The following is a 26020-nucleotide window of genomic DNA, read 5'->3' as shown; positions in this document are numbered from 1 at the left end:
TTAAAATTTTTGATTTCCCTCCACTTTTGGCTTGATGAGATCTAGATTTGAGCACATGAATGATCTCACATCTGCCATCCATACAGAATCTGTCTGTAGAGAATGGCTGAAATATTGCCTAGAATTGCTTTAAAATTAGAATTCTTTGAATTAGAATTAATTACAAATTCCCAAGACACCTTAGTAAAATTCAAATAGGTAATTAAGTACGTAATATTTTCACAACAGAACAACTTATCTGTGTGTGCTCAAGAGAGAAGATTGATGGAAGTGAAGACCCCAATATTCTCCATGAGCATGCAGCACAGCATGACATATTGTGCATATGAACTGGAAACAATTTCCGATGGTGCCAGGGATCTGCAGCACTAACACACGCTACAGTTTTACTGATCTGCCAACGTCTCAAATAAAACCTTTGGCAGAGTTCTTGCACAGGGCACAGATACAGAGAAAAAGTGTTCTGGAATAAGCATCTGCTGTTTTATTTTCTACATTTACAAGTCACTAAAAAGAGTTCTCTTTCCTTTAGACCACAAATTTTATTAACTTGCTTATATACCACTGTGTGACTTCAAGCAGTGCTCAGGTCGAAATTTTCTTCCACCATTGTTTCCTCTTGTATGCCTTGGGTTTGCATTTGTGCAATAAACAACTCTGTTCTCACCTCACAGATTATTTGGCAGAGAGAAGTGAGAGTTATTTTATGCAGTAGCCAAGTGAACTTCTGTAAACATTTGGTCTCCTCTGAGACATTTCCATATCCCAAACACACAGCTATCAGAGCTGTGCTAAAGGTGGAATGCACTGCACAAGTGGTGAAATGTAAAGATGAAGTTGACAGTATGTTTAAACTGGTACCTTTGGGGAAATAAGGTCCAACACCATAAATTACAGACAGATTCAGGCTACATCTTGAATCTTGTTGGAGACATGCCTTCAGCAGAGAACTACAGCAAGGCCTGCATGAAAGCCTTAGAGGGAACAAGGCTAGGAAAAACTGAATGCTAAAAGAAAAAATGAGGCCTAAAATATGCTTATAACTTAAAGCAGTTTAGATTCCTTTACACCCAACTTCTAACAATTTTTCCACTGTTAGGTAAATGTATCCCTGTGTGTTTCCCTGGCATGCTGAAGAACTGGTGGCTGCATCGTGTTTGTAATTCCTAGTTATGTATCACTTTGGATTTGGCTTACATTCTTAGTGTTTTCAACTCATCCTTCTTCTCACTGTGTATTTCGTTAGCACCAAGGTCTTTGTCTCCTTGTCATCTGGAAAGCCTTTGAAGATGCATATTGGTGAATATGGGCATCTCCATCCAGGTTGCAAGACTGGCTTTCCTCTGGGTGGTGAGATCAAGGACTGACCTAGTAATGACTCTCCTGGGACCCTTCACCTGCAACCTGGGCTCAGCAGCTGCGCAGTCCTGGCTGCCCAAACGTGGTCAGAACGTGCAGACACAGCCTGTGAAAGGAGAGCAGCAGCAGCAGACAGATGCATTGATATTAGCAGGGCAGAAAGGAACTTAACTGAGAATCAGCAACTGGGAGAGCTCTGGAGGAGACTGAGCCTTGCTGTATTGTCTGAGTGCTGCTAGATGGTGGTTATGTTCACACATGACATTGAGCATTCACAGCCCCACTGGGGCAACACCACACTGTGGCCTAAGACTAACCACTCCGGGGTTAGTCTTACACATGTCAAGCCAAGACTGGTTCTGGGCTTCAAGGAGGAGGCAGTGAGCTACCAAGCCAGGCAGCAGGCTTTCTGGGGCTCAGCTGACCTATGAAAGGAGCTGGCAGACCACCATCACAATTCAGAATGGCTTACATCTTGTTGCAAAAACATTCCTTCCCCTCCAGGAAAAGATAACTACTACCATAGGACACCATAGCAGCCTCTGCTCCAGTCATCAGCCTTCACACAGCTTTTGTTTATGAGAGTGTGATAAAAAGGCAAAAAATAGCCTTTGGACCTGAGGAAACAATCCTTCTTGTTTTGTGGGGCGAAATTTTAATTGAAATGATTAATAATCTCAGGTAATGAAGAATGCTTTATCATCCTGTTACTTAAATGCAAGATTTTAACTCCTTGCCTGCCCTAGTGCTGCTAAAGGATACTTTCTACAAGATTTTATTTATCCTGTTTATCAGGAGCTATTTTTCTAATGGGTTTTACAAATCTATTTAAAACCACAAATTTCTTCTTATTTAGCTGCTGCTACTGGAGATATTTCCCTGCTATAACAAAATTGCCAGTGAATCCACCCTTGCTTCCCTTGCTTCCCCCTATGAAGACTTGCTTTGTTCAGGCTGAATTGTATGACTGACAATCTCAGCACATCTGTGCTCTTTTTAATGCTGCAATGTGCTGTTTAAGAGAGATATTCTTTTTGCTGCACAGCCAAATTTAATAAGGACATGGGAGACATTTGGAAATGGGCAGCAATGTTGATTCCTAGACTTTTTTGGCAAGGAAGCAGAGTATACCTAAAGCATTGCTGATTAATTCCAACAGATACCATTTTCTATAGAGGTACCCTGCACCCAGTGGGCATCCTAATAATAGCAGGAAGAGATGACCCTCACCAAAAGGTGAGGAAAAAATTCAATCCATTCAGCAGTTGGACAGATTTTCTCATTTGGTTTTACATGTCTCCTTTGTAATTGCTCAGAAATACAACTTTACAGAGAAAGGCAGTGCACACTCTACATGTTGCATTATACTGGCTTTTTGACTGAAAGTAGCCTACGCTTGTTTCATCCCAGATGAAAAGCATTATATTTTCAAAAGAGGAGCTGATTTTGAGTGAGTTCATTCTGCTGGAGAAGTTTTTATAAAGCCATGCTGAACAACTTGCAAATGTGGACTAAGTTTCCTGTCTTTGGAACGCAGCAGGCCAAGTCTGAAACACATTTTTTCTGCAAGCGATAGCTTTGAAAGAAAAGCGTATGGCTTCCTGTTTTACTGTTTCTTTGTCCCATTGCTAGAGAGATTCTTAACCTTTGTGACACAGCAGTAAGAGGGAGGTGAGGTACTGCGGTGTTGACACGAGACAGGGGACCTTGAACACCATCTTTCTAATCCTGTCTGAGAGAAATCAAACCAAATTACAAACATCTCTGGGCTAAGTAGTGCATAACATCCCTGCTTTGGCTCAGAAGCAATGCTGAGGTGTGCAGCCCAGCAGGAGGCAATGTGCTGTCATTCAAACCAGCACTGATGCTCCTGAACTCCAGTCTGACAGTGGGGCTCTGAGGACAGTATTCCCTATCTCCAGCAGCAAAGCTGCAGCTTTGGAGAACCAATAGCATATTTTTGCCCCAAAATATTGCATTATGCATAATCCTTTCAGTCCTTTTTCTGTTCCCTTTTCCTTTTCCCTGCCTTTGTTTCCCACTGACCCACAGTCAGCTACTCCCACACACAGGCTTACAACAGTGCTTACATTGCCCTGGAGTTTCAGCTTCTGGCTCAGTACTTCTGCCATTGTCAGAAAGCACAAAGTGCAGCTGAGGATTTGGACTGAGAAGGAGGAATCAAGCTAATCTCTTCCTTGATCTGTGGTTGGTTGAGTGCCTAACTGGTACCCTTGGGTATATGAGAGTGGCCTGCAGGCAAACAGCCTTAACTAACTTGCAACAAGATGCCAAGGGAAGCAAGGGCAGCTGGACGTGGCTGGTGCATGAGGAGATGTTGGATGCCGCTCAACAAGAACTTACCTCCCAGCTGTATGGCACTGGAGGAGCCCCATCACTTTGGATGATTCCTCTGCATGATGCCTGCAGCACCAGTGAGTTCTGAAGCAGCGTGTTAGCTCTTCTTTTCATGATTATAATGCATTAGACTGAACAGCTCTAAGACCCAATTCTAAGATGCAAAAACATTATGCTTAGGTGATATGTTTAATTCATGTGTGTACTTGCAAATGTGACTGGCAGGTTTCATCGTCAAAAGGACAATGATGATGTGCTCTGAGCTCTAATTGGAGAGCAATAATCTGAAATGCTCATGTGTGTTGCATATTTACCTTAAAATTTCAAAGGCTATGGGTGCTTCCTTCTACTTACAAAGGTTTAATTGGCCACTACTTAAATAGAAATCAGGGTATGTAAACAGATATTTGCAAGAGTAGATTCAGCTCTGTACTCCTTTGAGTTGAGTTGCTGTGCAAAGTAAATAAATCTAATCATTTCTAAATATAGAAAGTGTGATGTGGTAGAGTGCAGGAGGGAATAAAAATATTTAGGAATATATTTTCTGTATTGTCTTAGAGAGTAATGAACGTGTGTCCCACCTTGAGACTCTGCTCTAAAGCAAAAACCCCAAAACAACAACAACAAAAAAAACTACCCCAACTCCAACAATAAAAAACTACTGTCATGAATTAAAACCATTAAATTTGGGATAAAACTTAAATACCAGCATTTTCATATTTCTAATGCTGACTGTAAGAGCATAGGCTGCATTTTTACCCTTTGTTTTCCTTGTATTTGAATGCAACTTTTGGCAGGATTTATTGCTGAGCACTCTCAGCAATAGAGAGTGAAATTATCAGAATCTGGCTTGCTGAAACTACCTCTAATTTAAGTGGAGTCAGAAGGTCTTCACGACATTTCAAGAACAAATTTGTAAAACCTTAGAGACCTGTTTTGTTCATGAGATAGAAATGAGAATCTAGCACTGAGTGATTGAAACTGAAAATTGCCTGTTAATCACTAATGTTGATATAGAATCAGTGGGTGGGAAAGTGATTGTTAATACTTCTTTTTCCTTATTTCTTTATTTTCCACACACAATTATTTAGATGAATCTTTTCTAGAAGGCTGTTGTGCCTCCTTGGCTCCTGCTTTCCTTGAGAGCTTGCACTGGCCTGGTATATATATTCTTTACATTTGGAGCCTGACATCTAAGTGGAGATTGAATTAAAAACAACGAGACAGAATGGAGATTAACTAAAGTGATTTGAAAGATAAATGGGTACAACTTCAAAGTCTACAGTTCTGGGCCACTTTGTCTCAGCAGCATTTTCCTGGTTCCTAGGTTTGTCCTCAGGGGCTTTCCCTATCAGCTGCTATGACTGAAGTCGGATGAGGCACAGGACAACTCCCTGAGAATGTTCTATTAAAGGCCAGTGTAAAACAGCTTCCCATTCGCTTTCTGAATATAGCAGCTATCCTGAATGGAAAGAAATTAGGACCTTGCTTTCTGCTGGTGTATTTATATCAGAGATACAAATTTTCCACATTTTTTGGTGATTGGAGAATTCTCTTTAAACTCAGAAGTTTCTAAGGGATCAGTCTGATGCATCTAAGGTCAGAATTAATTTGTTATCAGCTATTTCTACTGGGGGAGAAATTTATTTTTGAATCAAGGGGGTATGAGGCACTGTTTTTATGTTTACTAAAATGATTTCCATCACATGAAGGTCTTTTTATCCCTTTCTTCTTCTCCATCTTCATAAAAATTTGAAGTAATTTACTTATGGACTCAGGTTCCTTCAATTCCTATCTCAGATCTAAGAAACATTGTTTTCCCAAGCAGGGTCTGTGAAAAGAAACATACATTTCATCATGCATCTTTGACTCTATTTTCAAAGCAGACTTCTGGGGAGAAGTTGGTATTTCAAAACCCGCTTTATTAAAAAGACTTGCTAATAAGGAGAGGGTATGTGCTGCCTGACTGAAAAGCAGAGCTCTTCATATTTAATAACAGACAAACTTCATCATAAGTCCATGAAGATAGATTTAACCATTAGAATAACAATATGGAAGTTTTAGAAGCAAATGGTTTTAAAAATTCAAACTTAGTCAAATTTGTTTGGCTATTCTATATACAAATGAAGGCTTCCACTTTAGGATGATAATTTAATATGCCTTCTGTGACACTATCCAGACATTTAGAATGAGGCTGGTACTTGAGGAGCCTGCTGAATCAGGGTAGGAAATAGAAAGTGGGTTGCCATGTATTGCATTAAGTATCTTTTGGGTCTGCGGCCCAACTGAGAATGTTTCCTAATAGGATTAAACACTTCCCCTCATTCACCCATTAAAGACAGAGGGAGTGTTAACATCCTTCAGTCTAATTTTTCAATACCCTTCACAAAACATTTAGGTGATGTGGTTTTTACTATTTCAACCTCTCTGAGCACAATGGGTACCACAGTTGCTCTCCTGTAAAAATCTTACTAGCATTAAACATACAAGGATGACAAATTTGTGTCACTTCTCAAGAAACAAACGTAAGAAGCTACTGAAATGCATTTATACACTCTCAATTAGCACACTTATTAAGAATCATTTTGAGCAAACTAATGAACTTTTTTCTTCTTGGACAAGATAAAATTTACAATGGAAAGTGAATAAGTAGAGATGGTGTATGCCATTGAATTATGGAACTGTGTAAATGGCTCTAATAAAAACCATTTTCCCCTGCTCAGAAATGATGGATTTTGTTCTGTTGAACTTGAATAATAGTGCTCGTTGTAATGCACTCCTTAGCCCTCTAAGTGGCTAGTAAAAATTAATCTTCAACAGCAATGAGCAGTACTGGGGTGATTCTTCTGCTCTGAGATTAAATTGCTCAGACTTTAAGTTCTTGTAAAAGGGAATGGAATATGCTACATCCTGTTTACCAGGTGTTTTAGGAGCAATCAGCATGAAGACATGGAAATTAAGTCATCAAAAAATATGAAGGCATGCTGTGAAAAACCAGGGGGACTTTTAATTCATAGCATTAATTTGCAAAGTTTTGATGTTTTCTTTTTAAAAATCATTATCCTTTGTTTTATTTTAGAAATAGAATGAAACTGAATGTAAGATAATATGAAATAATCACTCTCAGACATTTCTCTGCTTCAGTTGTTAATATACTCTAATGTTTGAGGGGCTTTCATATTTTCTCTTTAGAAAATTTGAGGGTGACCTTAATCTCATGGACCTGTACTGTAACGATAATTTAGAATTTCTTATGTCTTTTGAGTACATGGAACTTCGGAGAATTATGCTCCTGTTGTAGGTGCTTGAGTTGATGTTAGATGAGATAAATATGACTTTATGTATAAACTATTATTTCGGGTGACATCCTGCCATGACAAAGCTAAATAATGGTGACTAGACACTATCAGATGTATACCCTGAAAATCTGAGAGCAATTAATCCTGGAACTAATGAGATGGTGAAATTATTTGGAAGGGATTTTTACTGTTAAGGTCAGGGCTGTCTTACCTGGCATTCACCTTTTAGAAAGAAAAAGGGACTAGCTATAAGAGGTTTTCTTTAATTCAGAGCTGTCTTCAGAGCTGGATGTCCAGGTTCATAACCTGGTTGCATCATGGTTGGTTGTGTGGAGATTTCCTGCTCAGATCACAACACTAAGTGTGAATGAGCAAATCTTAGCTGACTGGTAGGCAGCTAAGGAGGGCAGAAAAGAGGTAACAGGAGGGAGGAAAAAGGCTGCAATGGAGTTATGCTACTGATAACACGATTTTTTAACAACTGCTGTTAAAAAACAGGGGGACACAGGACATAAAGAGTCATCAGTTGAACAAATTCCTCTGGGAATGTCTATCTGAAAGAGGTAGAAATTGCAATTGCTGTTTTCAGATGATTTCTTTAGCTCTATTCTGCTTTAATAAAAATAACCTTTGCAATGTATGCATGAGCGCGAAGAAAAAGGAAAGACGGATTTCTTACTGATTGAATTGTTTTTAATAATAAAGAAAATAAACCAGATTTAGAGGTACATAGAATGACACAAATGCTGCCAAAATATCCTCCCCTTATTGCTGTATTATGACCACTGGGTTGTTATCTTTGCTCTATATTAAGGTATAAATACCAATATACCAGTCTGATGTCTCATTAGTAGTATCTGACTCAGAATTGCCAGTGATTCTATTTTCAGCAATATTTTTTCAGTTCTATAAAACCTCTCTCATTCTCATTTCTTCTGGAAAAATATGGGGAAGAAAGTCTGTTTGTATGGATTTTCTCAATTCTGCTAAAAAGTCCCTCTTTCCTGTGATCACTGATACAGTTATTGTGAAATGTTCTGTAGTTATAAAGGATTTGTTCCAGAAGTTTTGCTGAGATGGTCCAATCCCTAATCCTTGCTCTAAATTGTTTCTTTTGGTGCCACATCACGAAATTAATCTTTCCATTTGCTTTACACTGAATCGTTTAACAGTGTGTGAATCCATATAAAGAGCCATGAGGCAAAGTTTTTGATAAAAGCTAGCTGCAGCTAAACCAACCTGCATATTTTATTTAATAGTTTCTTTTTATTTTGAATATATTTTCAGTGTAATCAGGTGGCTTTGAGACATGACCTGAACACTGGTAATTCTGGTCACTTGTTTATTCCAGTGTTTGAAGTAACATTGTCGTTGCAATGTCTGACATGCAGAAAAGCAATGCCAGCAGCAAGATTTCCACTGAAGATCTGGGGGTGGATTTAAATATCATGTTGTGGCCATTAAAGTACTCTGGATAGTAGATTGGTCTTTGGGTAAATGTTAATACTGCAAGTAAAGAATATCTGCCTAGCCCTTTGAGTCTGATCACACTGTGATGGTAATATTAATGATGAAATCTGTTGCTTTCATGAAGCCAATCAATGGACTGTATAAAATTAGTAGAGATAGTATTTGTTGAACTCTTGCACTGTTGGAGCATGTCTTGGAACTGATGCTGAAGTCAGACAAAGAGACTGAAAATATTGTCGGTTGGACGGTTGGAGAAACTGAGGAAGTGCTGGTAATGCACTATTCTGAGAAAGTTATACTAAAGAAGATTGGCTGGCTTGTAATTTGAATACAATGAAAATGTCTTAAATGCTGGAAAGTTACTTTATATTAACTAGTCTTGTATTAGCTAGCTTGGCTTTAAATACAGAAGAAAAGGAGAAATCAGTTGCAGTTAAATTTAATATCTGAAGTGGGAATCATCTTGTCTAACTTTTAGGAAGTGATTCACTGCAGGGGTCACCTGGACTCCATTGCCCATTTTTTACCTATATGTCAGAAATATGTTTAAAATCCCACTCCAGTTAGCACTGGACGTATACGATCTGCAAAATTTCACTTTTTGGATTTTTCCCAAGACCTCCTCGCTCTCATGCTTAGGTCTAATCCTGATCTTTCTTTTCTTCCCTGGGATTTGTAGATGGAAAACATCCTTAGTTTTTGATCCATATCATAGAAAATATTTTGAAATGTTGAATTTGGTTTGGCTTTAGCAAAGTGCAAGTGAAAGATTATTGCAATCAAGATCCTTTTTTTTTTCTCAGTTAGTCCAGTTCAGGAAGTTTTTATGTAGTTCCTTGTGGAAGAAAGTACAAAGTACGTGGAAGAATGAAATATTTATTGAAAATATTTAAAAATGATGATGATGTTGGCAAACTTGAGTTTCCTGTAACAAAATCAAAGAACGTAGTATTTTATAGCTTCCAGAATCCTAACTAAATGACAACATTTCCCTGCTTGCAGGAAGTCATGCTGAGGGAAATCATGTAGATGTGGAGTGAATTCATGCTTAAGCTGACACTCTTGGTTACCTGCAGCCAGTTATCTTCATGGCTGGGTTATTACATGGGGCCCATCCCGTTAGTTTACAAGCTTCTCACTGCACTAAATGGGGCTAGAAACTAATCATAAGATGCAATTGTCCTCCTGTGACAGAATAACTCAGGATGAATTTAATCATCATTGCAGTCAAATGGGTGCGTGTGTTCTAACACGGAGAAAATAGTTAAACATCTGTTTTGTGTAAAGCAGTAGGGTTCATCTTGTTGACTGTATCTATTCATTTCTTCAACAGCAGTCTCAGGAGCATGAGAGTACAGGCTGGGTGTGACCTTTTTTCTCTTTTTCCTTTCTCTTCCATTATGTCTTTATAAACCTGCTGGAGTTGACAGATTATTTTTTTGTTTGTTTGTATTCTGATGTGTCTCATGATATAGTCACCTAATTTGGTAATTACAGCACATGAGATAAGCAGAAATTCCCAGACAACCTAGGTCTCTCCTCTTGGGGCTGCTCTTACAAGTTCTGTTTTTGGAAGAAAAGGAAATCTGGTATTAAGAGCATGGCTTGGGGGATGTGGGGCTGGAGACTCTTTATGGCAACACATCTGAGCTACTTTTAATGACTTGATTTTTATAGCATAGGTGGATTATTTTTCTAAATTGTTATCTCCTAATAGGGTAGCAATATACTTTAAAATGATTAAATTTTCCTAGTCAGTTCCAAAACTAAGACCCCTGGACATTATGATGAAACCTGCTGTTATGAGCCTAGCTAGAATTTGAAGCAATACTGCTACATGGAGATAGGAAGACTTGAAGTAAATTGGAGAAGAACTTTATATTAATGTCTTGATTCATGCCAAAACTTGTTTGATCTAATTTAGGATTAAGCATCCTTCACTAGTAAAAGTCTTAAGCCAGTGGGGGAAATTTGAGCCCCATAGATAATCTGCATGGAAAAGAAGGTATCAATTCTTTGAGCCTTTTTAGCTCTTTCCCTTGTGGGTGCTAAAGTACCTGTGAGAGATTGTCTGGAAAGTGTTACATTATATTATTTTCTATTTAGAAATGAATTTACGTAGTTAAATTCTTGTCTGTTGAGCAGAAAATGAACTCCTTGGGGCATACATCTGATGCCAGCAGGAATGAGTAATTTAGAGCTTGAAGCCTGTACTTCCTCCCCAGAGGATGTGGGAGATATATAAAAGTACTTTAAAAATTATCCTTCACATTTGCATCTAGAGGAAAATACAGCAGCTCCAATTTATTTGATTTGTTCATTAATTGCTCAGCTAATGCTTGGAAAAAAAGACAACAGGAACAAAATGTAACCAGGCAACTCACCAGGTGGCATTGTGAAGAATTTTGAGCTACTGGGAAAGTGGATGTAACACAGAAAATGTTTTGCATACTAATCCACAATAAACATGAAAGAAAAATCAATTCATATTTAGGTCTGTATCTTTAGCAGTCTTACCCCATAGCATATGGGAAAGAACAAGAAAAAGTGTGCCTCTGTGGTACTGGAACGGAAAAGCAACTTTATGAAAGCAACGCCTATGTCATAAGATGCATTTGATCCAATAGCACTTTATACCTAACAAATTTCAGACTAAATTTTTGTAAAGTCCTGCTACTCAGACGGACACGTGAGTTCAAAAGTGGGGCAACCCTACCGAGACCTGTAAGGTGGATTACTAGCTGGAGATCACCAAACAATCTATTTTATTTAAGAGTAAGTTTTCTTCTAGAAATCTCATGTCTGTTTTCAAGTCATGCTGTCTGTTACTTGACTTATTTCCGCAATAGCACTTCTATTCAACTTGCATGTATAATTATTATAGCATAGTTCAGGATCACAACCAGTTAGTTTAAAGACCTTTTACATAAAGCTATGTCACACAAGTTTGTGAGTTGTTACTTGCAAAAAAACCAAAACACCAAAGCCTGAGAAACTCCAGCCTTATCTAGTTACCTTTTTTTTGTTGTTGATGAAGAGCTCTATCTCAGATTGCTCATATTATCATAATCTATTGGCATTCCTGGCTCCACCAGGATTACATTCACTTGGACCTACTTACCTCTTTATTACTTAGACTGGGATGTCTTTGCCTGTAAATGTTATAGAATATTGTAAGAATGGCACATATAAAAATTCTCTTTCAGAAAACTTCTACACACTGGGGTAGATGTGTCAAAGGAAGTTGTGACTCCGTGACTTTGTCATATGCAACAACCTGACTGTGTCTCATCTTTCCAGGCATTGGTCATGTCAAGTGGATTGTACCTGATGAGTTAATAGCAGGTTTCTGTGAGTTTTTATCATTAAGGTTTTTTTGCTTTATCCCAATTACAATCCCAGTCTGCACTGTCTTTGATCTGGAAACCCAACTACTTTCCAACTTATTATTTACTTATTTTCATTTATTAAAATCTATCTTATGTATTTAATTTAAGGTGTGGGATTTTGTTTGTTTTGTTTTGATTGGTTGGTTGGTTTTTTACTACTATGGTGCGAGTGTCTTTCAATTTAGAGAATTTTCTACAATATTTATAGCCAGAAAGAAAAGATAGCATCCTCATGCAAGCTAAGTTGTATGGCCATGGAGAGGAAAAATTAGTTTCAATATCAGAAATATATTGTACTTGATTTGTATAGCAGTGAAATAACACAGGTATATCAAGGCTTCAGCTATCTGCCTGCAAGGACTGAGATGAATAGCTCTTCTCTCACTTTCTTTCTCAGGAAGACCAGAAACTGGACATTTTTACAGACAGTGGCTATCCCTATTACAAGAAAGACATATTTGTTTTAAAAGTTTTTATTACCTCCTTCATGTCAAATATTTTGTCAAATTTTAAGTCAAGAAGAAAATTTTTCCTAGTTCCAGATACAGCTTAAGAGGTTTTCACTCTCCTCTGTAGGGTGAACTGTGGTCCACACCTGTCATCTGGATATTGTCATCAGTTACACTCTGTTATAGGAAGGGCCTTTGACATTAGTGGCACATGTAATGTTTACTTTTTCTCTCTGTGGCATACACTGAATTCAAGGCTTTTCATCCCTTTTAGCCAAAGTCCTTAGCTGTGGTGGTTTGGGGTGTTTTGTGAACTATGTTATGGAAACAGACTGAAGCCGTGATGTTTGCCACCCTGTGTTACTATTTTCTGAAAAGTCAGAAGGTCTTGTTATGTTCTACTGATGATGAGAGTTGTCTGATTAAATGGTTGTATCTACAGTGGAGATGCTTAAAAGAGAAACCCTGGACTTCATTTAGAGTCAGTGAAAAAATCTAGTTGTGTACTGAATGAAGCAACTCATTCCACACTGGACACTTGAAATTGCTCAAATGAATTATTCTCTATGAGTACCTCATAACTGTAAAGAAAACATAGGGCAACTAGCTGAGACATAGACATACAGGATGGGATTCAGTTGCTCATATGTAGGCTCTTAGTACCACTGATAGTTTTTATTATCCAGAATATCCGCATAGGCTGTAAATTTGTCACAGATGGCAGATCCATATCTCTTTGATGGAAGCTAAAGGGCAGAAATGATACGTTTTGGAACGTAAAGCAACAGAAAATAGCCCTGTTTAGATGATTAAATTATACATTTAGTGTGCTCCTTCTGAATTTTGCTTTTACTGTCTCCTTTCCTTTCAGATGCAGCTGCCTGGTTAAAAAATAAAGATATTTTGTCTGTTCTTTTGGAGTGTCAGTGTTACTATTTTCTGGGAAAGAAATGCTTTTACTACCAATTGGTAGAAACCGTGGAAGCACCTCAGAATGGTCTTGTAGGAATTAATGTTTTTCCTCCCAAAACGGTGGCAGGATCAATAGCTTTACTGAAGTACATCTACACCAAAGCACACAGCAAACAGGAGGAAATGGAAGCCACTGTGCAGCAGGAAAACTGTGATATAGTCATGATCACAGAATCATGGAGGGATGACTCAGACAGCTGGAGTGCTGCAATGGATGACTGTTAATTCTTCAGAAGGGATAGGCAAGGAGGGAGAGCCCTGTGTGTGGGGGAGGGTTTTGACTCTCTAGGGCTTGATGATGGTGATGAGAGGGTTGAGTGTTTATATGTCACAATCAGGGTAATGCCAACAAGGCAGATATCTTGGTGGGAGTCTGTTATAGCCCACCCAACATGGATGCAGATGCTGATGAAATATTCTGTTAGTTGGGGGTTTCAACTTACCAGCAAATTACAGAGTTAGAGTCAACAAATATCAGATCAGGGGAGATTTAGATTGGATATTAGGAAAAGTTTGCTCACAGAAAGGGCTGTAAAGCATTGGAGCAGGGTGCTCAGGAAAGTGGTGGAGTCACCATCACTGGAGGTGTTTAAAAGTCATGTAGATGTAGTAGTTTGGGACATGGCTTAGTATTGGACTTGTGAGTGATAGGGTTATGGCTGACTCAATGCACTTTAAAGTCCTCTCCAACCTTAATGACATAGCTCAGTCTGGTGTAATACACAATAGCTCAGAAACAAAAATTCATCGACAAACCAAAGTTTTACTACTTCAATGTGAATATGCTTGAGTCTAGCAGTTAAAGACTGAGGCCTGGCAAAGTTTTACTGTATGCCATTTTATACCCAGAAATTACATGGGTGAGTTTTTAGAATGAAATCTTGCTGTCTACAATCTTCTTTATCTCAAGCTTAATCATCCAGACCAAATCTTTGATATTAATGGGAGAGACAAGAGACAAGTCTTGTCTGAAAGATCATTCAGTTTATCAGGATTTTGGGAGCTAAGTTTGAGGAAACACCTATGCTAACCTGTATGACTTGAAACTGGATGTGCAAGTCTGATCAAATCACTCAATATTTTCCTTGCTAGAGAGCAAGAAATATGCCTAAAGTGCAATTAATTTTATCCTAAAGTATGTCTGTAAGATAAATCAGATGATTCATCTGATGATTCATCTTCTAAAAAATGCATATTTCTAGCTGTTTACTAAGAAGGATGCTTTAAGGCACTGCTAGAATTTCAATACATAAGTATTAAAAGCCTGAGGTTGGTTGGGATGAATCCTACTCTAAAATACATAGGCTGAGTTATTCTTAAAGTTATTGTATTTCTGTTGACTCTTCAAATGGGTTTAAAGAATTAGCTTTACAGGGTTACTTAATGTCTAGGTGACCAAATTTGATGATCATTATTTTCAAAATGAAGCTCAGATTTTAAATGCATGCATGATCTTTGCTACACATAGAAAAAGAAAGGTGAAAAAAACCCCACATATGAAACAAGTTCCATAATGTGCCATACTGTCCAGTCAGAATTCCTATAATAAGAATATAAATCCCAAACAATAGTAATTTTGCTTGAAGTGGGAAATTTTCCCTCCCCAGTATCCTGTACAAGGCATTGTTAAAAAGCAAATCCTCATTAAAAAGTACTGAAATAATGCATCCCTTGTATCAGGGTTTTCATGCCTATGACACTTTTAATAGTAGGTGCTTGGCATCAAGACAAAAGAGATCATATGTCTGACAGGAACTGTGTAACATATATTAAGTTCAGTAACTCAGCCAAAGAAGATGGAACATTTTTTTTTTCATTAAAAAGGAATTAAATCTTCATTCATGAATTCATGAATTATAGCTTGTCATGATGCATCTAATGTATTTTAAGTTGTGCTCAGGGAGCAACAGTAGAGCCTCCATTTTTAAATGACAGCCTGCTGCTGTATCTACAGTCTTCCCAGCTTCCACCAGGGTTTCAAGAGAGTGTTGCTGGCTTTCTTTTTCTCTTTCGTTCTTCCCTTTCTTCTTTCTTTCCTTCTTTTCTTATCTTTGGGGTTGGGGGAGGGGAATCTGCCACAATAAACTAGAAAAATCCATTCTGTCAAATTGCATGCCCTGCTGCTTCATCACCATTATTATACTGAGGTTTTACATTAAAGTACCCTGGATTTTAAATTGAAAGTCAAATATAATTTGCCACAAGAAGCATGAAGTGAGTGACTAGAAAAGCTGATAGCTAGGCGCAGCATGACAAATTGGTATCTATCTAATAATGAGCCTTACAAGGTCATGGATCACTATGAAACTCTCACTTCTGTGTAAGTAGAACTGGACTACATTGTGTCAATTGTTGTTTCGGGGTAAAGGGCAATATATTTTAGATTGGCCCATACATTTTCAGAGCTAAAGCTAGACAGGTACAATAAGTCCCTTTTGGATAGAACAGAAAACCAAGGAAGGCGACAGAGAGAGAAAGGGTGAGAAATTTTGTAGTTCCACAAACCCACTTTCAGGATAAATTGTGGAGAAGCAAACTGTTTCAGCGTGCAGGTTTAGGCTTTAGAGAGGCCAAACCCCACAGATTTATAAATTATTTTTAAAAGTCTTTAAGTAAGTTGTCATTTAATGCAATTTTATGGTAAATCATGACATTGATTTTGCGTTAACAAAAAAGGAGACAAACACTTGTGTTCCTAAACAAGAAGTAAAGTTATTAACAAAGACCCTTGCCACATTTGAAACATGCAAATCGCTTCTCAGCAAGTATTAATCAATAGAGACCTAGTGGAACAGAAAAAGGTATGACTATTTATACCACAAGATAGATAATTTGATAGCATCATCCCTTAATGACGTATCCACGGAATTTGTGCAGCTGGCAAATGTTGTCACTTGAGACTTACACTCAGCTGAGATCATTACTCGGAGCAGCTCTTCTGAGACACAAAGACCTTTATCAGTTTATTTTATGACATTACTTTTATGTGCCTTTATGAGACATTGTGTAGGATTCATACACCATAACTTTGGCATCTAAAATGTAGTTCATTGTATTCATTGTTCTAAGTTCCTTTGCATCACTGTAGTGAAATAGATAGATATCATCTTTTGGATAAGTTGAATTCTAGGCAGAGATTATTTTAGTACAAAATAGGCCTCTGGGACAGATCACATTGTCTGCTAAAAACTAGAAGGACTTTTGGCAATAAGGGTAGCTTAGAGAGGAAATTTGGGCTTCTTCATGAGTCCTTTAGATGTCTGAAGCTAGATAAAATGATTCCCAGAATACAGAATACCTGCCTCTCTTATCTGTCTCACCTAACAGGAAAACTGAAAACCAGTGAGAACTGGAAACTCACTGTAGAAATAAATATATATTTGTAAAGGACAGACCTGGAAGATTCATGGTGGAGGCAGAAGTGGGACACTGGGGACAGATATATTTTAAGAACCTATGGAGCTGGTGGGTAACTGAAGGGCCCTGTCTGGTGACTGCTATTCTGAGACAAACAGAAAATGAAATTCAGCAGAAATAACCCAAAATGCCCATGCCTCATTCAAACAGACAGTGACCACATGACTTTTGTACAGAGAACATAAAAATTTTACTGGGATGTTAGCTATGATCTTCTTTTTCTCTGTTGTCTAAGAAATAGGATAGTTTTAGTATTGCTAAAGTAACAGTGAAGATGTCTCCCTGTAAGTGTGCTGTGTATTGGCAATCAAAATCCACAAGTTGTAATTATGTCAACAGTTCTAACTACAGAGTTTGGCTTTATAAAGTATCTTGTTTAATCTATTTCCATGTTGGAGGTCTCTTGTTTAATCTCTGCTATGTCAGGTAAAAGGGAGGCAACTGTAAAAGCAGTGGCTGCGAACAACCCTTGGTATTTGAAATGATTGTGATTTTATTTCCTGGGCAATGAACCTTTCAAATGCTAGGAATCTTAGCTGGAAATGGCTCATGTGTTTTCTGTAATTCACAAAAGTGACACATTGTTCTTTGCCTCTTGATTCTACTAGTTTTGCTGGTTTTCTTTAACCCACAATAAACCCCACATAATACATGGGAGAAATAACCCAGCCTTTGGTGCAATGATGTAACCTAAAATTCACTGAAATAAATATAAAAGGCTGTTGCTGATTAGTGCTGAAATAGATCTCCAACCTAGTGTTGGGCATCAAGAATAGCATCAATGATAGCTGATCAATGAGTTTGCTTTTAGAGGGGTAAATAGTAAAATCAGAGTCAATGTGTTGACTCTGATTTTACTATTTACTGAGCTGAACCAGCTCCTACTGGCACAGAACGGCCAATGGAGGATAAGATAACCATGAAATGTAAGCAGCATGATTTATGAAAATAAATCTTATGAGACAAATTTGATTACTTCTTTTGATAGTATTACCAAATAAGCAAATGAGAGTAAAATGGCAGACCTAATATAGTTTGACTTGAGTGAAGCATTTGGTATAGCATCCATGAAAGCTCATGCAATTAATTCAAATTGACAAATATGTGGACTGTCACATGGATTGAAGATTAGCTCAAAGGCCATAAACAAAGAATATTGATGGATCAAGTTGAAGGGAGATACACAGTCATTTGTTGCAATGTTGGTAGTAAATCAAGGCTTATTTAACATCTTCATTCCTGATTCGGAGAGAAGAATACATCAACTCATTGACAACATTTACACATGGCATAAATTAGGAGGAGGTTTAAATGCCCTTACAGGGAAAGAAAAATACAGTAGGTCAGACACTGATGTGATAAAATAATAAATAAATTATAAAAGTGCAAGGCACCATTGATGGTATAATTTGAGGCAAATATTGAATGAGGATTTAACAATCTGGAAAAGATGAGAGAATAAAATATAATAGTTGCAGATAATGGGCACAACTTGAAAGGGCAAGAAAAAGGGCAAGTGAAGTTATAGGTGCATATGTATTATTGTCTCATGGAATAAGGTGATACAGTCATATATGAGAATAGTAGTTTAATTTTGAGCACAGAAAAAGTCCTGGTCTATACAGCACTGGCACTCAAAGCATAAAATTGGATTTTTGGAATGACTAATGAAAGGAACTATAAGAAACTGAAGTGATAGACAAATGGTCAGATGCAGTGAAGAAAGATTAAATGGATAAACTGCACTGGGCTAGATTAAAAGCATTGGTACAAGTATTGAAATAGCTTTTTGCCATGAATTTAGAAATCAGTATCAAAAAGCTTAGACTATCTGAAAATTTAGCATTCCGGGTATGCTTACTTAAAAAGTAGAAGGGTAGCCGGTAGTCTCCAAACATCAAAGAGGTACAAATCTCAAGAATGGAGAGGAATTTTGTGTCATGCAGAAAAGTATAAACAAGAACAAAGGGAGAAAGTTGAGAAAAAATACTATTAGGTGATAACAGTCCACGTTTATTTGTTATATTTGAAGTGTATCATGAAGGAGTGATACTGCATAAGTAGAAAAACACTGTATATATTTCTTTGGCTTTCTTTTCATGGCAGCATACTACACTTGCAGTGAATTTTGCTTCTTTAAGTGAATGTTCCTTTAGTGGGAAGGGTGTTAGAGAGATAAAATACTTGGGACTATACCATCTCCCATATGCAGAGTCTTTACCACCCCAGATGGCACACCAAATGCCAAGTCCTAGAAATACTACTGAATTATTACCTTCCAAACATGAAGCAGACTACACCAGCACAGCATATAATAGATCCTCCTGCAAATGATTCCAAAATTAAGGCTAGGTGCCTCATTTTATATACAAAGCCCAGATGGTACATACAAACCAACTGTGAACTACATTGCTGGTGGGATGTTTAAACCTTACAAAAATGTATGCTGGTATAACAAATGGCCTCTATTTACAAATGGAAGACTGAATAAATGAAATAAATGCAAAGTTTTACAGCTTACACTGAAGATCTTCAGTTAGATAGACTTTGGCTATCACTCTGTATGGCTGTTCTTATCCTAAAATTAGGTGCAGAAAATGTTTTACCTAATTAGGAATATTTCAAATGAAACTACAGAACCTAATGCCTAAATTTGTGGAAGGCTAACTTAAATTCTTTCAGCAAAACCCCAACAGTGGAGTAACCACCCAATACACTTGAGATCAATGCCTTGGCTGACCAAGTAGAGGAAAAAAAAAACGATAGAAACATGAGAATTATTTTCAACTTAATATTTGAAGAAAATGAGGGCTTTGTGTTCGCACTCGTTTCTCAGACTCTTATCTCTTTGCTATCTATTAAATCCATTATCTAGTTTCAAGCAAAGAACTGAGGAGGTTTAAAGACTAACAGCAAACAAAAGAGGAGCTAGGCAGATCCATGGTATCACTACAAGTGGCACCAGTTGGTTTCATGGTAACAGGACCGAGCAGAGGAGGAAACTTCACACACAAATTTGGCAGAAGGAAAGTTTGCATTGTGAATATCTCACACTGGAAATAAGCAACATTAATTAAAAAGCAATACTAGTTAATAAGTTTTATTAATTGAAACAAAAGTTTTGTGAACTAATGGGGAGTTAAGCTGGATACCAGCATACTTAGACAGAGGTGGGTTTTTTGTGGAAATACTTTATAACTGTCCATGTCGATGTGAAGATTTTTGTGTGGCATTTTTAAGCTGTTTCTCAACCTCTCTATTTTTCTTTCTGATTCTCTTTTCCGTTTCCTTTTCTTTCCTTTTCCGTCTCACAGTTGCTCTTGTGGACACTCTGATGCCTATTAGTGTGTGCAGTCAGGCTGTGTCCATAATGCAATTAATTAAAAAAGTCAGTTAGAGATAAGGCAGTAATTCAAAGACAGCACAATAGTCAGGAGGCTGGATTGGGTGGTTCTCTTATGGCCCCAGGAGAAAACCATGAAGAAAAATCAGGTGTTATCTGAGCTCTAGTAGAATTCAGCAAAAAGTCAGCATTCAATGCCACATCACTGCTCTGCCTCTGACATTAGATATGTGAATATATCAAAGTCAGGACAGTCTGTCCTCTAAAAGAGTGAGTGTTGAATTAGTAGCATTTGCTGTGTGGTAGCAACCTGATAAAAACAAAGACATACGCATTGCTGATACTGTATCAAAAAAGTGTGGCAAGTTATGATTATCAAATTATATTTTTTAAGCTCATTAAGGCATATTTTCAACAGAAAGAAGATGTAACAGCAGGTATGGTCATCAGACTGGCACTATATGAGAGGCTGCTAAGGGTGGCTGTAGAAAAGAAGACTAGATTTGTTCTCTGAGTCAGCATTTTTAAAATTACATATATTCAGACATTTGACAGCATATTGTTGACTTGTGCTTCTGTGACAGGTCTAAATAAGTATGAAAATTACCCCATCTGATATACATTCAAAATTTTCTGTACTTTTAAGTATATCAGCTTAAATAACTTCAGCTTCTCTGAGCAAATGTGAGCCATGTGTCATAATATCCAGTTTTACCAGAGCACTGTCTGCTTACCTAATTGCTGAATGTTTTGGGTCTTTTGAGTATAAAGGTCATATCTTCATGCAGTGACTTCAGTGGATGTACACCAATTTAAACCAATTGAAGAAATGGTCTATAAGATTTTGTGGCCAGGATTTCTTATAATAAAAGTCTTGGCAAATCTGAAAGTCATTATTTTAATGGCACTGCAGACAGCTATTGTTAAACATGAGGCACAGTTCTAGGGTAATTATGGTCTTATAACTTTACTTTATAATTTGGCTTTTCCCAGCTTAAATTACCATCATTTAAATGCATTTGCCTTACTCCCATCTAGCCAAGTATCCTGCACAAAGTGCAGAACAGGAAGAAAAATTCTGCTAGTCCAGACACCAAGAGTTGGTACCTTTTGTTTTTAAGAGTCTCACCCAGGAACAAGGCAGTGGACAATTCTATGCAGAAACAGAGTGATATTTTTGCCTATGTGTAAAATTGACAATTGGCTGTAGTTGAGGTTAAAACTGATGGATGGAGTGGGAGAGAGCTTGTAAAACTGGGATCCCTAAACCAGTTTCTAGCATCTGTTCCAATAGGGAGTGTTGTAGCACATATGTAGAATTCTGAGACTCGTGCTCTGAACACAGTCATGTGTCGGCTGGCACGGTGTCTCATGGCCTGCACACTGCATTTTACAGGACACAACTACCCAGCTCACACAAGGCATCTGCCCAGCACTGAGACACAGGCACGTTTCTCCCCATCTAGGGGCTCTGGCCACATCTCCTCTGCCAACAGGGGATCCATTCAGATGAGAGCACCGTTCAGGACAGGGCACCTCTCCTTTTCAGGACTGGTGATTTTCAGAGATGTGTAACAGCAGAGCTCCTCTCTGGGCTCTGTAGTACCAGTGTGTGGAGTGAAAGGGTAAAATCATGGTCATGTAATCCCTTGTGATGGGACTGGCTAGAGTTGCCCCTGTCACTTTTGTCACCAGTTTAGGTGTGATGCTCAAGGATTATCTGAAAGAGCAACTAAAGTCATAACCACTACAATATAAAGAAGGCTCAGAAGATGCAATGTATTTCTAAGAAAATATGAGAATGAGAGATTTTGAGTTTTGCAGAAAAGCCTTCAGGTTTGATTTATCTGAACTAATGGACTCAAAAATAGTCAGGTTTGGGTTTTGAGGGGCAGGTTGTTTGTTTGTTTTGCCTTTTTTGTTTGTTTTTGGTTTTAGTGGTTTTTTGTGGGGGAGATGTGATTTTTTAGCTCAGCTCCTGTAGCTTTAAGGGAAGATTTATTTGTCCCAGCACAGCTTTGCAAGAGTAAACTGAATTGTTGCTTGTTCATGCATCCTGATTAAGGACCTCACCGTCAGTTCTGTTTCTCTCTGCTGAGGCTTGAAATGTTGGTATTGAGTACTTGCTATATCATCATGGTACTGTTTGTCTGGAATTGAGCTTGGAAAATGTGGAAGAAACTGTCAGGCATTCTGGCAAGTCCTGAATTGCTTTTCAATTCTGCAGTATTTATGGCCAAAGGCAGTAGTCCTTGAGGGGAGACATGATTAGCAGCAAAAAAACCTGGCTTGTCTTACACACAGGAAGAAGGGCTGTAGATCTGTGACAATGTGGGATTCAGGTGCCTCACTGGACTAAAGGAACTCGTGTTAAACCTGCTAAAATGACACATGTCAAATCTGCATTGAACATTTGGCCAGTATTCGTATTAGCAGGATAATTTGGGACTGGATCTTCTCCATTCATTAACCTATAAGCCTGCAAACCCAAACCCATCTGCTTATGAATGCAGATATCTCTTATTTACCCCAGCTATTCTTCTACTCCATTTATGAACACTCAGAAATTCAGGCAAATAGTCAGAGCAACTGCTATGAAACTGAAGTTGCCAATCCCACCCTTTGAAAAAGAAATAATGCATGCTGAATAGTCAAGGACATAATTAAATCAATAGTTTACAACAGGAAGGCTGATTGAAAAATGTTTGTCCAAAGCACTTCAATTGTTTAAAGAAGATGAACATATTTACAGGGATTATGATATTTTTCCTAATAGTCTTCCAGCAGAAAAAGGGTATAATTTATTAGCTAAAATATTTCCCAAGAATAGTTTGCACAGGTCTAGCTTGAAGTAACATATCGAATTCAATTCCATTCTGAATCTTTCCTATGAAAAAATGGCTTGCAGCTAGTAAAATATCCCTGAATAATCACAGAGGTCAGAAACTGTGACCTTGCTGTGTTGCATGCCTATTTACAGTTCACTCCCACTGCAGGTTTTCAGGGCATCAAGTACCTGCTCTACTTTAAGTATAAAAAAGAAAGCCTACATATTTGACACTGTGAAAAACCCAACCACCTCCTTTTTCTCCTAATTATGTCAATTTTTCTTCTTAACAAGAGAAAATATCCTAGCCCATTCAATGATTCACATACCTTCTACAGTGCTAAACTCTTAATGATACCTAACAGTGTCACTTGCCACACTGTTGCACCAAATTTTACTCATATTCTATATATTTGTTCCTATTTGCAGTACTTGTCAAAGTTCCAGTTCAGAAGTACTGAATCTAAACATAAAAAAATGCTTAAGTTACTTTGGGAGAATGTATTCTGGTCATTTCTCTCTTCTAGTCCTCCCAAATGTCCTCAGAGGTGGTAAATCTTTTATTTTTTTATTCAATGTGTTTTTCTTTCCTGCTCCTCCATTTAATCTGCGCAAATTTGATAGCCATGGGCATTTTATTTTATTTTTACCATCTGTTTTCCATTTTTATTAAATAGTTATATTATAATTGTTAATTGAAATTGCAAATTGGCCATATTATGTTTATGCTATAATAATAGCGTCTGGATTTAAAACTGTGGGAAAGATTGCTTCCCAACTGTTCTCATGATGCATGGGCCTAGAGCCTTAAAATTGCCCCTGTCCTATGGGGGATTTCCTGCCCTTCAGGTTGATCTCTTGAACAGCCAAGGCTCTGTTTGAGAAATAAAAGCTCTCCCTTTCTGTTTGAGAAGAGACAGGTCAAGGTTCCAGGATAGAAGTCTCAAATATTTTTAAATAATAAAAGTCCCTTGCAGTAAGGCAGGTTCTGTTAGGGCCTGTTCCAAAACTCCTCACTTCTGTGAAAAGCCAGCTCTACAAAAAAAATATACTGAATTGTAAATATCTTCAACCAGGCTTGAGAGATGTTATTCCGTACTCTTTGGCAGTACAGCGTACTATTTCTAGAGACATTAGAGACGTATTAGTAAGTCTTGAGGGGATATTGAACACTGCACACTTCCTCAATGTATCACAATTACAGAAACACCTGTTCTAAGTAACATTTTGCTGAGCCACCATGAGAATTCAGTGCTCAATAGCCCTCAAAATTTCTCATTTCTTTCCTGCGGTGAGGTACTTTAGCTCCAGACAAGAATAAAAAAACTCTTAAGGTCAATGGTTCAATACCTTTCAAAGGACAATCTCCCTTTTCCCTTTCTTTCCCCCCTTCTTTCTTATAGTGCCTTCTCGACACACATGTGGTTCTTTGTTTAGCAGTGGCTATTTCTTCATCTCTGTATTTTTGTTGTGTAGAGTTGAGAAAGAAAAGAAATAAGTAGCAGATTAATTACTGGTTTAGTCTACATTAACATATACAGGTGTTATAGGGAAAAAGGAAAAGAATTTACAGGAGAGAACGAATGTATGAAGAATGTTAAAATAAATACTATGAAGTAGGAGCTCAGTCCAGAAAAACTTGGAAGTCTCATACTGTGATTGAGGGCCCTGATTCTGTATGAAGTTTGTGGGAGACACACCAATTCCCTGCACATCAGTGGCCAAAATTAAGCCCTGTATTCTAGACAAATTTCATAGTGTTCCATGTCCCATTTATGTCTCGAAACAAAAGACCAAGAGTTTAGAAAGCAGGATGTTAATTGCTGAGTGATATTGAAAATTTCAGTCACTGTTTCACACAACTCAGGCACTTAAATACTCTGGAGTTTTCTGAATGGAATAAAAAAGAGAAAACTGGTACAAATACATTAATCAAAGGCACCAGTAAAAAAGTCACCATAAAGCTGTCTATAAAGAGTATATAGGATGGAGGAGATGGGTCTCTCTTCTTATGTAATTTTGGACAAGACATTATGATGCTTTTTTTTCCTATCCTTTGTCTTGAACTTGTCTATTTGTGATAAAATATTTGTGGATAAAAACTGACTTTCTGTGTACTTGTACACTATTATACATAAATCTTATTGGTCTCATGATGCACTTTGCAGTCAGTATTGTATATTGCTAGATGAAAGACATGTGAATGGAAAATGGGAGTAAAATGAACTAAACATCAAAAGATGCATTAAAAGCAATAAACAGGCACCCTTGGTGGGCACAAGCACCTGCTTCTTCTCCAGAGCATGACAAAACCCACTTATTCTGTCAGCTGTAACTCTAAACACAAAGTAAATGGGCCCCAAACTGGAGCTGGATGAGATAGAAATAGTGTTTTATCCAATAGATGTCACCTATTTTCTCTTCCTGAATGATCTGTGGACAGCTCTGGATTTGAGTCAAAGTACTCAGCTTTTCTAATTGTGTGAGGAAAGTTATTTGGTGTGTGGGACCCTTTGTACCTGCAAGGTTTAAGTAAATCACCTTGTTCTGTTAAAGAGGAGGAAGCGTTTCAGGGAAGAATATTGATGTGTAAACATTTAAATTAATGTTCAAAAGGAAAATAGGTATTTTCTGGGACATTGTTATCCATAAGATCACAAAGGTGAAGATTACGAAGACATGGCCCTTCTAGACTGGAGCAGGAACAAACCCTACAATGTGAAGCCTTAATTCCTTGTCTTGATAACAATAGTCCTCAAAACATATGCTTTTAAAAGATAATATGAAAAGAAGATTAAATACTACTAGACATATTTAAATTGATTTTATAAAATAATTTGTCATTTATAATGTAAATTAAAAGATTTTCTTTTTTGATTCTGAGGGAAACAAGAGGCATTACTAAGATAATGTGCCTTCTTTTTCCGTGCTTCCTTATGCAATGTGCCGCTTGAGTCATCTTCTGTTACAAAACTGTAGTTGTTAAAGTGTAGCATGTTTAAGACTACTATCTCCTGCAATCCACTGATCCATACAATTGCTGTCACAATGGAGAAGTCAATCTTTGACTTGATATTAGTTTCTTGTCCTTCCATATTGTGTATGACATACTGTCTTTCCCTTTGCATTTTACTTGC

The sequence above is a fragment of the Camarhynchus parvulus genome, chromosome 1, assembly GCF_901933205.1.
Source record: "Camarhynchus parvulus chromosome 1, STF_HiC, whole genome shotgun sequence".
NCBI lineage: Eukaryota > Metazoa > Chordata > Aves > Passeriformes > Thraupidae > Camarhynchus > Camarhynchus parvulus.
This window is presented reverse-complemented; position numbering follows the sequence as displayed.